The sequence below is a fragment of the Acipenser ruthenus genome, unplaced genomic scaffold (genome assembly GCF_902713425.1).
Source record: "Acipenser ruthenus unplaced genomic scaffold, fAciRut3.2 maternal haplotype, whole genome shotgun sequence".
Lineage (NCBI taxonomy): Eukaryota > Metazoa > Chordata > Actinopteri > Acipenseriformes > Acipenseridae > Acipenser > Acipenser ruthenus.
In genome coordinates, this window is record NW_026707521.1 from 1 (window position 1) to 15,577 (window position 15,577).

Genomic DNA, 15,577 nt, shown 5'->3' on the forward strand with positions numbered 1-15,577 from the left:
TAGAGTGAGCAGAGCGGAAGCCAGATTGGAGAGGGTCAAGCAGAGAGTGGTTGGACAGGAAAGCAGAGAGCTACTACTATTTATATTACTGGAAAGTTCTAGAAAGTTCTAGAAGTTACTCCAAGTTTACTCAGCACTGAATCTATCTGGAATGTTCTGGAAAATAGGTACATTTCAAAATATCACTGTCCTGGTCACAAAAGCAAAGTTTGTGGGGAATAATAGCCATTTTCTATACTTTTGAGGCATAAGCAATTAGGAAATAACACTTACTACCCAGGAACCAAAAAAAAAAAAAAATTGTTACACGGTGATATCTGCCTCCGGTGGCTTCTTTGAGGATTGCGAACAAATTATGACTGAAAAAAGATCAAGAATGTACCAATCTGGCGCGAAGAAGCGTAAAAAGAAAAAAAAACAGAGGAAGAAAAACAACATGAGAAAGGTATTGTAAGAAGCCAACTCTTGGTAAGAATCAATGTTAAGTGAATTTGTCATTTATATTGTTGTTTTTCCCCTGCGCAATGTGATGTTTAGCTGCAATACGTTTTGATAAAGCCTTTTTTCATGTAGAATGTTTTGATGCCAGCAGAGCAAAAATACAATTACCTGTTTTTATGGTGACATTAAATGTGTATTTAAACCGGGATAGCTAGCTGTATGTTTGTTTGTTTTTTTCTTGTCACTTTAACTGGACAGTCAGCTCGTCCAAGTATCCCCCTACCTGCCATAGCATAGCGTTTTATTACAGCATAGTGGCTGTGTATTTGCATGTATAGCAACCCGGCCTGTGCGCCAGGCAGCACCGGGACCTCTGCGACCGGTTTCCCCCGCCTGAAGTACTGTACTACTTCCTATCATCGATTTATACAGACAAAAGAATATTAGAATTGAGAGAGAAACTGTGTGCTAAACTCGTTCAAAGCACGAGTCACAGTGTCAGCACCAGTCCCAGTGTCAGCACCAGTCCCAGTGTCAGCACCAGTCCCAGCAGTATCAGCACCAGTCTTACCAGTCCCAGCAGTGTAAGGCAACTTAAGTAGCAGTGAACCAAATGCAAGTCAATAAAGGTATGAACCCATCTACTTATTAATAGTGATGTTATATTCTTGTCCTTTTAAAATCACATATTTCTGACAGTGTGAATATGGTCATTGTAGGTTGCTGTGGTTTTGCTGGGAGACAATTCGTTTTAATCTTTGAAATAATATGGGTCATCAAATTTTAACATTAACATCACCATCCAAGAGACTTAATATTGCTTTGCAGTTTACATGAACAGTATTCAGGCTTTGTAAGATGATAACTTTTACCTTTGTAACATGAACAGGATCTGCAAGAGGTTTGTTCAACTTTTTTTTTTTGCCTCAGTAAAAATCTAAATGTTTATTTGTACATTGTATGTTTGCTCGTACATATGTGTGCTCTTACAAACGTTTCAAGAAAGACAGTAGTCTTAAGCCTATGTTGCTTTGATGTCGTGCCAAGTGGAGTGGGCTAATTGGGGGGGGGGGGGGGGGGGTTCAAACCAAATCCTGCTTAGGGCCCCCAAAAGGCTAGTAACAGTCCTGTCTATTACCAGTACAAAACACACACACACACACACACACACACACACACACACACACACACACACACACACACATACACACAGAGGCAGCAGTTGTACAGTGTTATACAAGGAAAATAACAAGATATACTCATGACACATTAAGTGTTGAGATGACGATATCACATTATTTTTACATTAGTAGCCTATTATTTATTTTACAGTTGTCACACACAGCCTACATAAAATAATAATAATAATACACATTTCAAGAATCACAAATGTATACAAATTCTGCCACCCTTTAATACAGTTGGGTTTTTACTGGAACAATCTAGGAGGTAAAGTACTTGCTAGCTGTCTGTCTGTCCATCCATCTAGTGCAGGAGTTGTTAACCCATGGTCCTAAAGAGAGCCTCAATCCTGCAGCGGCTCCCCTATAACTTTCCTGCCGTATCGGAGCGCCTGTCAGTCTGCGAGTGAACGGCGGTGTGAGCCGTGTCTTAGAGCGCATAACCTTCAAAGTAAAAAAAAAAATAAGATCCGTATTAATTTGGAATAGCATTAAAAATTGATGCAGACGTCTTCTTTTCATCCTTTCTTCATTCATCCCTTCCTCTTTTCTTTTGATATTTAGCAGAGAAATTGAACTTTTTATAGACCTCCTCGGAGTCTCCTCCCCACTCCCTCCCTCGCTTCTGAGCTCCGTCAGCGGGCACAGTGCCGGGTTTTGTCCCCCGCCTTTAGCGCACAATGCCCCGGCTTGGCCCGTGTGGGTTTCCCGTCGCAGCCCCCAAGTGCTTCGTAGGCAGTTGCCCTCTATAATAGGCGCAGTCGAGCCGAAAGAGAGCACCAGACTCCAGCGGAGAGATAGCAGCAGCAGCGCCGCACACGAATACACCCGGCACAGAGTAGAAATGGGGACTCGGTCGAATTTACGAAGCGGTTCCCGTACTCGAAATGTCAAAGTTAAGTAAAAAATAAATACTGAATCTTATAGCAGTATGGATTTACATTGACAATGACGTGTTTTATTTATTTATTTATTGTCATTATTTTAAGTCTTTGTTAAGTTTAACACGCAGTGAGGAGCAACTTATAACATAAATGAGCAGATAGACTTTGTTTGTTTATTTTTTTTTATCTCTTTTCAAATATTCATTTATGTACTTTGAAATGTTATATATTTGATCATTCACATATATATTCAACAAAATCTATATTATATTATTAAATATACGGGTTTGGTCTATGTATGTATTTCTTTGTATCGCTTGTTTTGAGTTTGCGAACATGGTCTTTTAGTATTCCTTATTTTTAGTCGTTTTTCCGTTTGATAGAAATGTCAGACATGCTCAATCCATATCAGGGTCTGCTGCTGTGTATTATAAAGAAATTTCAGACATGCTCAATGAATATCAGGGTCTGCTGCTGTGTATTATAAAGAGATTTCAGACATGCTCAATCAATATCAGGGTCTGCTGCTGTGTATTATAAAGAGATTTCAGACATGCTCAATCAATATCAGGGTCTGCTGCTGTGTATTATAAAGATATTTCAGACATGCTCAATCAATATCAGGGTCTGCTGCTGTGTATTATAAAGTGATTTCAGACATGCTCAATCAATATCAGGGTCTGCTGCTGTGTATTATAAAGAGATTTCAGACATGCTCAAACAATATCAGTATCTGCTGCTGTGTAATATAAAGATATTTCAGACATGCTCAATCAATATCAGGGTCTGCTGCTGTGTATTATAAAGATATTTCAGACATGTTCAATCAATATCAGGGTCTGCTGCTGTGTATTATAAAGTGATTTCAGACATGCTCAATCCATATCAGTATCTGCTGCTGTGTATTATAAAGAGATTTCAGACATGCTCAATCAATATCAGTATCTGCTGCTGTGTATTATAAAGAGATTTCAGATGTCTCAATCAATATCTGGAGCAGCAGTGTGGAGTAGTGGTCAGGGGGGCTCTGTTCTCTTGACCGGAGGCTCTTGTGTGGGTTCAGTCCCAGGTGGGGACACACACACTGCTGCTGTACCCTTGAGCAAGCAGGTACTTTACGTAGATTGCTCCATTAAAAAACCCAACTGTATAAATGGGTAATTGTATGTAAATAATAATATCACAATTGTAAGTCACCCTGGATACGGGTGTCTGCTAAGAAATAAAATATCAGAGTCTGCTAAACAGTAGAATGTATGCTGTGCCATAGGAGTCTCATTGAAACTGGCAGAGTCTTTTTTTACTGAAGTTTTGCCATAGGAGGGAGTCTCATTGAAACTGCTGTGCCATAGGAGTCTCATATAATCTGCTGTGCCATAGGAGTCTCATTGAAACTGCTGTGCAATGTGGAGTCTCATTGAAACTGCTGTGCAATAGGGAGTCTCATTGAAACTGCTGTGAAATAGGGAGTCTCATTAAAACTGCTGTGCAATAGGGAGTCTTATTGAAACTGGCATAGTCTTTTTTAACTGAAGTTTATGCCATAGGGCTTCATCAGCAGGTTACGAGCTGACAAGCTAATTATTAAGTTGTATACCCTCTGTGTGTGTGTGTGTGTGTGTGTGTGTTCGTGTCTCAGTGAGTGTGTGTGTGTGTTTCCCTGTGTGTACGCGTGTTCATGTCTCTCTGTGTGTCAGTGTGCGTATTTCTCTGTGCATGTGTCACTGTGTGCGTGTTTTAGAATGTGCACCTGTGTCTCTGCGTGTCTATGATGTAAACCAATCATTCTGGTTTTCAAACAGCTTGCAGGGCAATAGTGAATCACTCAAATTGTGAATGAATGTGTAAATAAATAAATTAAACAAACTAATGAGAGAGTGGGTGGGAGAGGGAGGGAGGAAAAGGAAGTGAGAGAAAGAACAGCAAGAGGGAAAGCGAGAACGAGTGACTCGTTTGGAAGTGTAAAGGGATGAACCAATGAATGAATCAACAAATTAATCACTGGAATTCTGGAGACTGAAAGACAGATAGAAGTTTATAACCGTTTGTCTGAGGGATGCTGTGACAGGAAATGACCGAGGTTGAGACTCAGAAACAGTTTAAACGTTCAAAAATAAAGTTTTTAATAAACAAAAATACAAAATAAACCAGCACAAGGGCCAAACAAAAAGGTTTTAAACATAAAATAAACACAAACCAAAAAAAGCAAAACTTACAAAAATAAAGGTTTCCAGGCTGGGCGTTGCCTTCACTGGATTCAAAAACAAACAAACAGAAAACCAGCACACACAAACCAGTCTTGTTTCTTCTTCTAGAACACTCCCCCTAGCCAGGGCCTCTCCCCTGGCTTTTATCCCCTGTGGCTGGAGCCCAATTAATCAATAATTGCTGATTATTCAATTAGGGCTCCAGCCACATTCTCACATGTTTTCCTGGCACGGAGGAATTTAACCCCCTCCCTGCCAGTCCCACCCACGTTCATAAAGACGGGGCAGTCCCCCGTCACAGATGCCTTTTCAAGCAGTCACCCCCTCAAATGTTAACATCAAAGCATATCAAAGTTTAGTTTCTTTTTTTTTTGGAATCGTCAATTATTTTTACCCCGTGATTTCTCCCCAATTTGGAATGCCCAATTGTTTTTAAGACAGCCCCTGTCTCACTGACAGGGGCTGTCTTAAAAACTTAAAAATCGTCAATTATTTTTACCCCGTGATTTCTCCCCAATTTGGAATGCCCAATTGTTTTTAAGACAGCCCCTGTCTCACTGATTCTACAACCCCCCACCCCACCTCCCCACCTCCCCCCCCACCCCCGCAGTGAAGCCTCCTCGGCTGGGAGAGGCTGGAGACAGACAAGCGCACTCAAGCTGTCAAGTCAAGCTGTCCACTTTCTTCTTTCTTTGTTTTTTTGTTTCTTTCTTTCACACTGCAAGCCCAGTGTAACACAGCCGGCTCACAGGCAGGCAGGCAGGCAGGCAGGCGGGCGTCTGGCCACCCACAGGAGTCACTGGTGTGCGGTGAGACCGTGATTACCCAGCTGACTTGAGCCCCCCTGCTGAATTAGCAGAGTGCCTGGGTGGCACTCTGCTAATTGTGCACTGTCCCTGGGAGCCCCTTGGAAATCCTCTAGGAATCCCCTAGGTACCTACTAGGAGCTCATGGCCACAGCTGGCGATGGCATAGGCCCGGATTCAAAACAGTGCATTCTGCACTCCAGGGTGTGCCTTTACAGGATGCACCACTCGGGAGTCCCCTATTATTGTTAAAGATAATAAAATATTATAATCAGATTTGTAGATCAACAGATCCACCATAAATAAAGCGGATTCTTGTTCCTGATGAAGTCATTTCCACCGTGCTGCTGATGTGCTGCTGTGTGAGAGTGCTAATCTGGAGTGAAATGTGTTCAGGCTTTCACACACACACATTGAGAGAGAAACACACATATGCACAATGGAGCACACACACACACACACACATTGAGAGTGACACACACTGAGACACACACACATTGAGAGACATACACTCACTGGAACACACACACATTGCAAGAGAAACACACTGAGACACACACATATTGAGAGAGAAACACACCGAGACACACACACACATTGAGAGTGAAACACACTGAGACACACATTGACACACACACACACACACATTGAGAGAGAAACACACTGAGACACACATTGGGACACACACACACACACACACACATATTGAGAGAGAAACACACTGAGACACTGTGACAGAAATACAATGAGTTCTGGTGATAAATCTTCCTCCCGACCTGTGAGGGCATTAAAGAACGGGAGGAGAAGTATCTGGAAGGGCTGGCCTGACAGTTTGTTTCCGGGACCGGGAAGTGGGTCAGCCTGGAAGGAAGCAAGACTCTGTTGTAAGACCGTATTGATTTGACAGGTAAACGAGGGGCAGCTGCAAGTAATAAGGCAGCTGCAACCGTTTACCTAGATATCATATAGGGGCCAGGGTAACGCTGTTCTTTTCCTTCGTTTGGGTTAAACATGAGGAGAGAAGGACTGAGAGAGGAGCTCTCAGAAATATAAAAAGGGAATAAGTGTTACGTGTTGTGTGTTATTTCTGTCTGTCTATAATTGTCTGTCTTTTTGTCGCACTATTAGACAGTTAAAGCACACCTCCGGAGCTGTCGCCACAAAAGCACTATCCGGAGCACCACTGCACAGAGCACCTGCACGTTTGAATTCACCCAGGACTGATGACCGTGCCTTTGTTTTTCTGTTCAGGACTGTGTGGGATTATTCACGCTCCCCGTGCTTTACACATTGTTGTGTACTGCCGGGGATTTATTATTTGACGGTCGCCAGACCTGGAAACAGCACAATAAACACTTATTCACAAAATTACCGTTGTCTGCCTGTCACTCCTGCATCGCATCACCGCTACACCTGTTCCCCTTACCAGCCACTTTGCCACACTTGGTGTCAGATCCGGGATCATGGATCGCAACGCACTGGCGGAGCTGCTGCAGGCGCTGGAGAGCAGACGCGGTGCAGAGGAGAGGAGGAGGGAGGAGCGCTACACGGCGCTCATTGAACGGGTAGGGCTGGCCATTGCCGCAGCAACGACCCCTACCACAACACCGCTGATGTCGCCCCCGAAGGTGGCGTTCGAGCGGCTGGCTACCGCGGCGGCTTGGCTGCGGGAGTTCTGGGCCAGCCAGTTGGGACCCTGCCTGATTGGGTAGGCTCAGGCAGCCTACCAAGCCATGAGCGACCATCACGCCACCGAGTATGACCTGGTCAAGCAGGCTATCCTCCGCCGGCTGAACATCACCACAGAGACCCACCGGGCTTGGTTTAGGGAGTACCGGAGAGCCCCGGAGACACGCCCCAGGGTGGTTGCAGAGCGGTTGTGCGACCACATGGTGCATTGGCTGACCCCCGGGAAGAAGACCGCCCAGCAGATGGGGGAAGCCATTGTGGTAGAGCAATTTTGCCATGTGGTCGGCGCCGAAACCCAGGCGTGGATACGGCGCCACAATCCCGACACCCTGGAGGAGGCGGTCAAATTGGCTGAAGACTTCGAGGACTCCCTGACTTCTGCCCGGATCGGGATCCTGTCGGCCCCTGCCCTTCGGAGCAGCCGACCTCTCCCTCCCTCTCCTCCAACACCACCACCACCACCCCCCCCGCGTTCCAGGGACCCAGACCTCCTAGAACACCGACCCCATTGGGCCCCCTTGCCTCCCCCCCATGGAGACCAAGGTTGGCCCCCAGCTGGGGTAGAGGTGCTGCCCCTGCCCCTTTGGTCCCACTGCCGATTATTTCCACTCCTTTTGAACGCATTGCAATGGACATAGTGGGCCCTTTGCTACCTTCTGACTCCGGGTATACGCATATATTAGTGGTGGTGGATTATGCAACGCGATACCCGGAGGCAGTTCCATTGAGGTCCACTAGTGCCGCTGCAATAGCCACCAAGTTAGCGCAGATTATGGCTAGAGTAGTGATCCCCAAGGAGATTTTGACCGATCACGGAACCAATTTTCTGTCAAATACGTTACAGCAGGTGTACAAAATATTGAAAATACGTCATCCACAATCGGACGGTCTGGTTGAACGTTTTAATCAGACCTTAAAGTCGATGCTGAGGCGATTTGTAACACAAGAGCAGAAACATTGGGCATCGCTTCTTCCCTACCTCCTTTTTGCGGTGAGAGAAGTGCCGCAGAGTTCCACGGGGTTCTCCCCCTTTGAGCTCCTGTACGGCCGGCAGCCTCACGGCATTCTCGACCTGCTGAGAGAGGGGTGGGAGGAGCACAAAGGCTCGTCTAAAAATGTAGTGAAGTATGTGCTCCTACTAAGAGATCGCCTGGATTTGGTCGGTCGTTTGGCTCGAGACAACCTCAGATCGGCTCAGCACCGACAGCAGCAGCATTACAACAAAAATGCACGAATTCGAACCTTTCGACCAGGGGACAAGGTAATGTTGCTACTTCCCTCATCAGAATCAAAACTGTGTGCTAAATGGCAGGGGCCGTATGAGGTGATTCGGGCTATAGGGAAAGTAAATTATGAAATTAGACAGCCCGATCGCCGGAATGAACGTGAAATTTACCATGTTAATTTGTTAAAGCCCTGGCAGGCAAGGGAGGTCTTATTTATAGCCCCAGGCAATATGGAGGATGATTTAGGCCCCTCTCCAGAGACCCCGAGCACAAGAGCGATTTCGATGGGGGAACAGTTGGTTCCGGATCAGCAAAGAGAGCTGCGTAAGCTTATTGAAGAGTTCAGCGATGTTTTTTCTGACGTGCCCGGCAGAACAAACTTAGTTGAATATGACATTATCTCTCCACCAGGTGTCACAGTGCGAGAGAGACCGTACCGGATCCCGGAAAGTCGACAAAGTGGCGTGCGCAAAGAGGTATGGGATATGCTCGAGCTTGGGGTAATTGAACCTTCCAGGAGCGAGTGGTGCAGCCCCATTGTCATAGTGGCTAAGAAAGACGGCACCAACCGCTTCTGCGTGGATTTCAGAAAGGTGAACGCTATTGCTAAGTTCGATGCGTATCCCATGCCTCGGGTCGACGAGCTTTTAGACAGACTGGGAAAAGCGAGGTTTATTTCCACTCTGGACCTGAAGAAGGGATACTGGCAAATCCCTTTAACCCGCAGCTCCAGAGAGAAAACTGCATTTTCAACACCAGAAGGGCTGTTCCACTTTAAAACCATGCCATTTGGGCTACATGGTGCGCCCGCTGCCTTTCAGAGACTGATGGACCAGGTTTTACGCCCACATCATGAATATGCAGCAGCGTATATTGATGATGTGGTGATTTACAGCTCCACCTGGCGAGAGCATTTGGCTAGGCTTGCAGCCGTTCTTCAGTCTCTAAGGGCAGCCCGGCTGACAGCTAACTTGAGAAAATGTGTGTTTGCCAAAATAGAGACTCAATATTTGGGATTTGTAATGGGAAATAGAAGGGTGAAACCTGTGGTCACCAAAATCCAGGCTTTGGTTGATGCAGCGATCCCCAAAATCAAGACTCAGGTGAGGTCACTACTGGGCTTAGCCGGTTATTACCGCCGCTTCATCCCCGAGTACGCCACAGTGGTTAACCCGTTAGTCGACCTCACCAAAAAGAGTGCTCCAAATTTAATTAAATGGTCAGCTGAGTGTCAGGGGGCGTTTGATACGATTAAGCGTAAACTTTGCCAGGCCCCCCACTCTTATTACCCCAGATTTCACCAAGAGATTCATCCTCCACACCGACGCCTCGGATGTAGGTTTGGGTGCAGTCTTGTCCCAAAAAGTAGCTGGAGTAGAACACCCGATATTGTACCTGAGCAAAAAAATGTTACCTCGGGAACGTAACTATTCCGTAGTCGAAAAAGAGTGTTTGGCCATTAAATGGGCTACTCACTCTTTACGATACTACCTGCTGGGACACTCATTTGATCTTGTCACAGACCACACCCCACTCAAGTGGTTAAGCACAATGAAGGACAGCAATGCCCGGATAACTCGGTGGTATCTGGCATTGCAGCCCTTCATGTACCATATGGTACACCGTGCGGGGAAAGACCACCAAAATGCGGATTATTTTTCCCGGGAGGGGGGAGCAATGGGAAAGGTAGATTCAGCCGAGTGTTCCTTCGGCTCCACTCTGAGCGGTGGGATATGTGACAGAAATACAATGAGTTCTGGTGATAAATCTACCTCCCGATCTGTGAGGGCGCTAAAGAACGGGAGGAGAAGTATCTGGAAGGGCTGGCCTGACAGTTCATTTCCGGGACCGGGAAGTGGGTCAGCCTGGAAGGAAGCGAGACTCTGTTGTAAGACCGTATTGATTTGACAGGTAAATGAGGGGCAGCTGCAAGTAATAAGGCAGCTGCAACCGTTTACCTAGATATCATGCGGGATTACATATAGGGGCCAGGGTAACGCTGTTCTTTTCCTTCGTTTGGGTTAAACGTGAGGAGAGAAGGACTGAGAGATGAGCTCTCAGAAATATAAAAAGAATTAAGTGTTACGTGTTGTGTGTTATTTCTGTCTGTCTGTAATTGTCTGTCTTTTTTCGCACTACTAGACAGTTAAAGCACACCTCCGGAGCTGTCTCCACAAAAGCACTATCCGGAGCACCACTGCACAGAGCACCTGCATGTTTGAATTCACCCAGGACTGATGACCGTGCCTTTGTTTTTCTGTTCAGGACTGTGTGGGATTATTCACGCTCCCCGTGCTTTACACATTGTTGTGTACTGCCGGGGATTTATTATTTGACGGTCGCCAGACCTGGAAACAGCACAATAAACACTTATTCACAAAATTACCGTTGTCTGCCTGTCACTCCTGCATCGCATCACCGCTACACCTGTTCCCCTTACCAGCCACTTTGCCACAGACACACACACACATTGAGAGAGAAACACACTGAGACACACATTGAGACACACACACACACACACACACACACATTGAGAGAGACACACACTGAGACACACACATATTGAGAGAGACACACACTGAGACACACACACACACACATTGAGAGAGAAACACACTGAGACACACACACATTGAGAGAGACACACACACACACACACATTGAGAGAGAAACACACTGAGACACACACATATTGAGAAACACACTGAGACACACACACACATTGAGAGAGAAACACACTGAGACACACACATATTGAGAGAGAAACACACTGAGACACACACACACATTGAGAGAGAAACACACTGAGACACACACATATTGAGAGAGAAACACACTGAGACACACACACATTGAGAGAGAAACACACTGAGACACACATTGAGACACACACACACATTGAGAGAGACACACACTGAGACACACACATTGAGAGAGAAACACACTGAGACACACACACACACATTGAGAGAGAAACACACTGAGACACACATTGAGACACACACACACATTGAGAGAGACACACACAGAGACACACACACACACACATTGAGAGAGACACACACTGAGACACACACATTGAGAGAGACACACACTGAGACACACACACATTGAGTGAGAAACACACTGACACACACACATTGAGAGAGACACACACTGGAGCACACACACACACACATTGAGATAGAAACACACCGAGACACAGACACACATACACACACACACACACATTGACAGTGTTCTCCTCTATTCATTGTCTTTCCTGAATTATAGAAGGCGTTCCTGTTTTTCCGAGTATTCAGGTTCTTCTATAAATGTCACCAAAGTTTCCGAGCCTCTCTCTGAGTGACTGTTTGCCCAGTCAGTTCTGTTATGTGCTGAGAACATTATATCATTGGGTCACTGGTGGTCAGGGGTCACTCTTAGAGAGATCTATGACAGACAACTGAATAAATGTTCATTGAGACATGACTTCAAATCTGTCTGTCTATTTGTTTATCTGCCTTTCTGTCTTGTCTGTCATTCTGTTTATCTATCAGTCTATCTCTCTCCCCTCCCTTCTCCTCTCTCACACTCTCCTCTCTCTCCCCATGCAGGCTCGGTGTCTGTCTGGCTGTTGCTCTGGCTGGCAGTCTGCTCCCCTAGCCCTGCCTATTCCTGCCCCAGGCTGTGTGTCTGTTACCTCTCCCCGATGACGGTCAGCTGCCAGTCTCAGAACTTCTCGGCGGTGCCGGCCGGCATTCCCTACGACAGCCAGAGAGTGTTCCTCCAAAACAACCGCATCACAGAGCTGCGGGCGCAGTCCTTCGGCTTCCAGACACAGGTACCATCTTGCCCTGTTCACACTTCACAATTATTTGTAACCCCCTTTTCTCCCCCAATTTATAAATTGTTTTTAAGACTATGTCTGCCTCACCACTGCTGCTGCTGCGATCTCCCCCGCAGTGACTCCTTCTCGGCTGGGAGAGGCTGGAGATAGACAAACGCACTCAAGCTTTTGTCCTCCGAAACAACAACGTGCAAGCCCACACAATAATCTAAATGTAATTCAATTCCACTACTTATTTTGTTCATATATGTAGTCTTTTACAGAGTTTTTTAAACATACATATATAATTAGAGGAAGGTAGGATGTCGGAGACAAATAGAAAATGTATGGGGGGTCCCTCTTTTAAGAGACACTATTTGACTGTACCTTGAGTGCAGGTCTCTTAATACAGGTTTGACTGTAACTCGAAATTGAGCTTGAAAATGATCTTCCTCTCTCTCCCCCACCTCTCTCTCTCCCTCTCATCAGGTCCTGTGGCTCTACTCCAACAACATCTGCTCCATCAAACCAGATTCCTTCAGCGACATGCGAGATCTGGAGGAGCTGGACCTGGGGGATAACCCCTCCCTGCGCACCCTCCATCCTGACTCCTTCCGGGGGCTGGACAAGCTGCAGAGCCTGCACATATACCGCTGCCAGCTGGGGACCCTGCCCGGAAACATCTTCAAAAAACTCTACAGCCTGCAGTTCCTTTACCTGCAGGACAACCTGCTGCAACACATCCAGGTGAGAGAGAGAAAGAGAGAGAGAGAGAGAGAGAGAGAGAGAGAGAGAGAGAGAGACCTCCTATCTAATACAGTGCGCCACCAACCCTGCTCCTGGAGCCCCCCCATCCCCCCCATCCTATCTAATACAGTGCGTCTCCAACCCTGCTCCTGGAGAGCCCCCCATCCTATCTAATACAGTGCGTCTCCAACCCTGCTCCTGGAGCCCCCCCCCCAATCCTATCTAATACAGTGTGTCTCAATCCTGCTCCCGGAGAGCCCCCTCTATCCTATCTAATACAATGTGTCTCAATCCTGCTCCTGGAGAGCCCCCTCTATCCTATCTAATACAGTGTGTCTCAATCCTGCTCTTGGAGAGCCCCCTCTATCCTATCTAATACAGTGTGTCTCAATCCTGCTCCTGGAGAGCCCCCTCTATCCTATCTAATAGAGTGTGTCTCAACCCTGCTGCTGGAGAGCCCCCTCTATCCTATCTAATACAGTGTGTCTCAATCCTGCTCCTGGAGAGCCCCCTCTATCCTATCTAATACAATGTGTCTCAATCCTGCTCCTGGAGAGCCCCCTCTATCCTATCTAATACAATGTGTCTCAACCCTGCTCCTGGAGAGCCCCCTCTAAACTATCTAATACAGTGTGTCTCAATCCTGCTCCTGGATAGCCCCCTCTATCCTATCTAATACAGTCTGTCTCAACCCTGCTCCTGGGGGGGAGGGGTGACAGGAGGCAGATACATACAGAAGAGCTATAACACAAATAATTTTATTTTCATAATTTAACATACAACTTTTTGGTAGTACTGAATTTTCATGTGCCAAATATCAATCTCTGTCCCTCCCCTTCCCCCTCCCTCTCTCTCCCCCTCTCAGGACAATCTCTTCTCAGACCTGGTGAATCTCACTCACCTCTTCCTCCACGGCAACCGAATCCGAGTCCTGTCTGAAAATGTCTTCAGAGGGCTGGTCAACCTGGACAGGCTCCTCCTCCACGAGAACCGAGTGCGACAGGTCAACCGCAAAGCCTTCAGGGACCTGGGTCACCTCACCACCCTGTTCCTCTTCAACAACGCCCTAACAGACCTCCCTGCTTCGGCCCTCTCCGATCTCTCGTCCCTGCAGTTCCTCAGACTCAACGGAAACCCCTGGAGCTGCTCCTGCCAGGCCCGCCCTCTCTGGGAATGGTTCCGTCAGGTCCGGATCTCCAGAGCTCCTCTGCGCCGGTCCCGAGGAGAGGAAAGGTCTAGATTTGAGGTTCTTGAGAGAAATCGATTTCGCTCCCTGCCCCATGATGCCTTACTATCCGAGAGCCCGCGTCACTTACACCTTCAGCACCAGAACGAGATGGTGGTTCCCCAAATCGGGCAAGGCAAGCGGGGGGAATTCGGACAAATCTAAAGGCTTGGATGGAAAGAAAGGACAACAGCAAGACAACAGTTACATCAGTCCAGATAAAAGTCAAACCAAAAGTTACGAAGCTGAGTCCACATTGACGAAAGTTAAAGAGCAAGACTACTGGGAGAAATATGAAAACGAAGACTCCACTATTCGTTGTTACAAGTTGGATTGTTTGAAAGAAGCAAACGGGAAATCCAGAGGCGTTTGTCCAGACGCGTCCCTCTTTCTCCTCTCTCTCTCCCTCACTCTCACCCTCTCCCTCTCTCTCACCCTTCACTTTCTTTTTCCTGAAACCATGTGAAGAGCATTTGTGAATTTCCCCTTAAAGTCTATATTGAAAAGATATTACGATTCAATCACTGCTCTGCAGTGTTGTTTCCTATAGACCAGCTCTGCTCTGAAACTGCTGTGCGATAATGAGTCTTATTGAAACTACTTTGCGATAATGAGTCTTATTAAAACTGCTGTGCGATAATGAGTCTTATTGAAACTGCTGTGTGATAGGGAGTCTCATTGAAACTGCTGTGTGATAGGGAGTCTTACTGAAACTGCTGTGCAATAGGGAGTCTCATTGAAACTGCTGTGCGATAGTGAGTCTTATTGAAACTGCTGTGCGATAGGGAGTCTTATTGAAACTGCTGTACGATAATGAGTCTTAATGAAACTGCTGTGTGATAGGGAGTCTTATTGAAACTGCTGTGCAATAGGGAGTCTCATTGAAACTGCTGTGTGATAGGGAGTCTTACTGAAACTCCTGTGCGATAGGGAGTCTCATTAAAACTGCTGTGTGATAGGGAGTCTCATTAAAACAGTTGTGCAATAGGGAGTTCTATTGAAACTGCTCTGTAATAGGGAGTCTTACTGAAACTCCTGTGCGATAGGGAGTCTCATTGAAAGTGTTTGAGAGAGACCCAGGGAAAGCACTGTTTTAAAAGGAACTAATCTAAAAAGTTATATAAAAAAAAAGAAATTTTGTCTTTCCTATAGACTCGCTCTGTACAGCTCTGCAGTGTTGATCTCTCTTTCCTTTTAACCTGCTCTGTGCAGCTCTGCCGTCTTGAGTTTCCTACAGACCTGCTCTGTGCAGCTCTGCAGTGTTGAGTTTCCTATAGACCTGCTCTGTGCAGCTCTGTTCATAATGAATTACAAATTACACTTCTTTTAAAGTATTTTGCCATTTTTTTCCCAGTTATGTCTC

The 15,577-nt window shown here is 46.2% G+C and overlaps 1 pseudogene; it reads left to right on the forward strand.

Annotated features, from left to right (window-relative positions):
- The first annotated feature begins 12,125 nt into the window (after window positions 1-12,125).
- Window positions 12,126-14,680, forward strand: LOC117395528 (reticulon-4 receptor-like 2; annotated as a pseudogene).
- The last annotated feature ends 897 nt before the right edge of the window (window positions 14,681-15,577 follow it).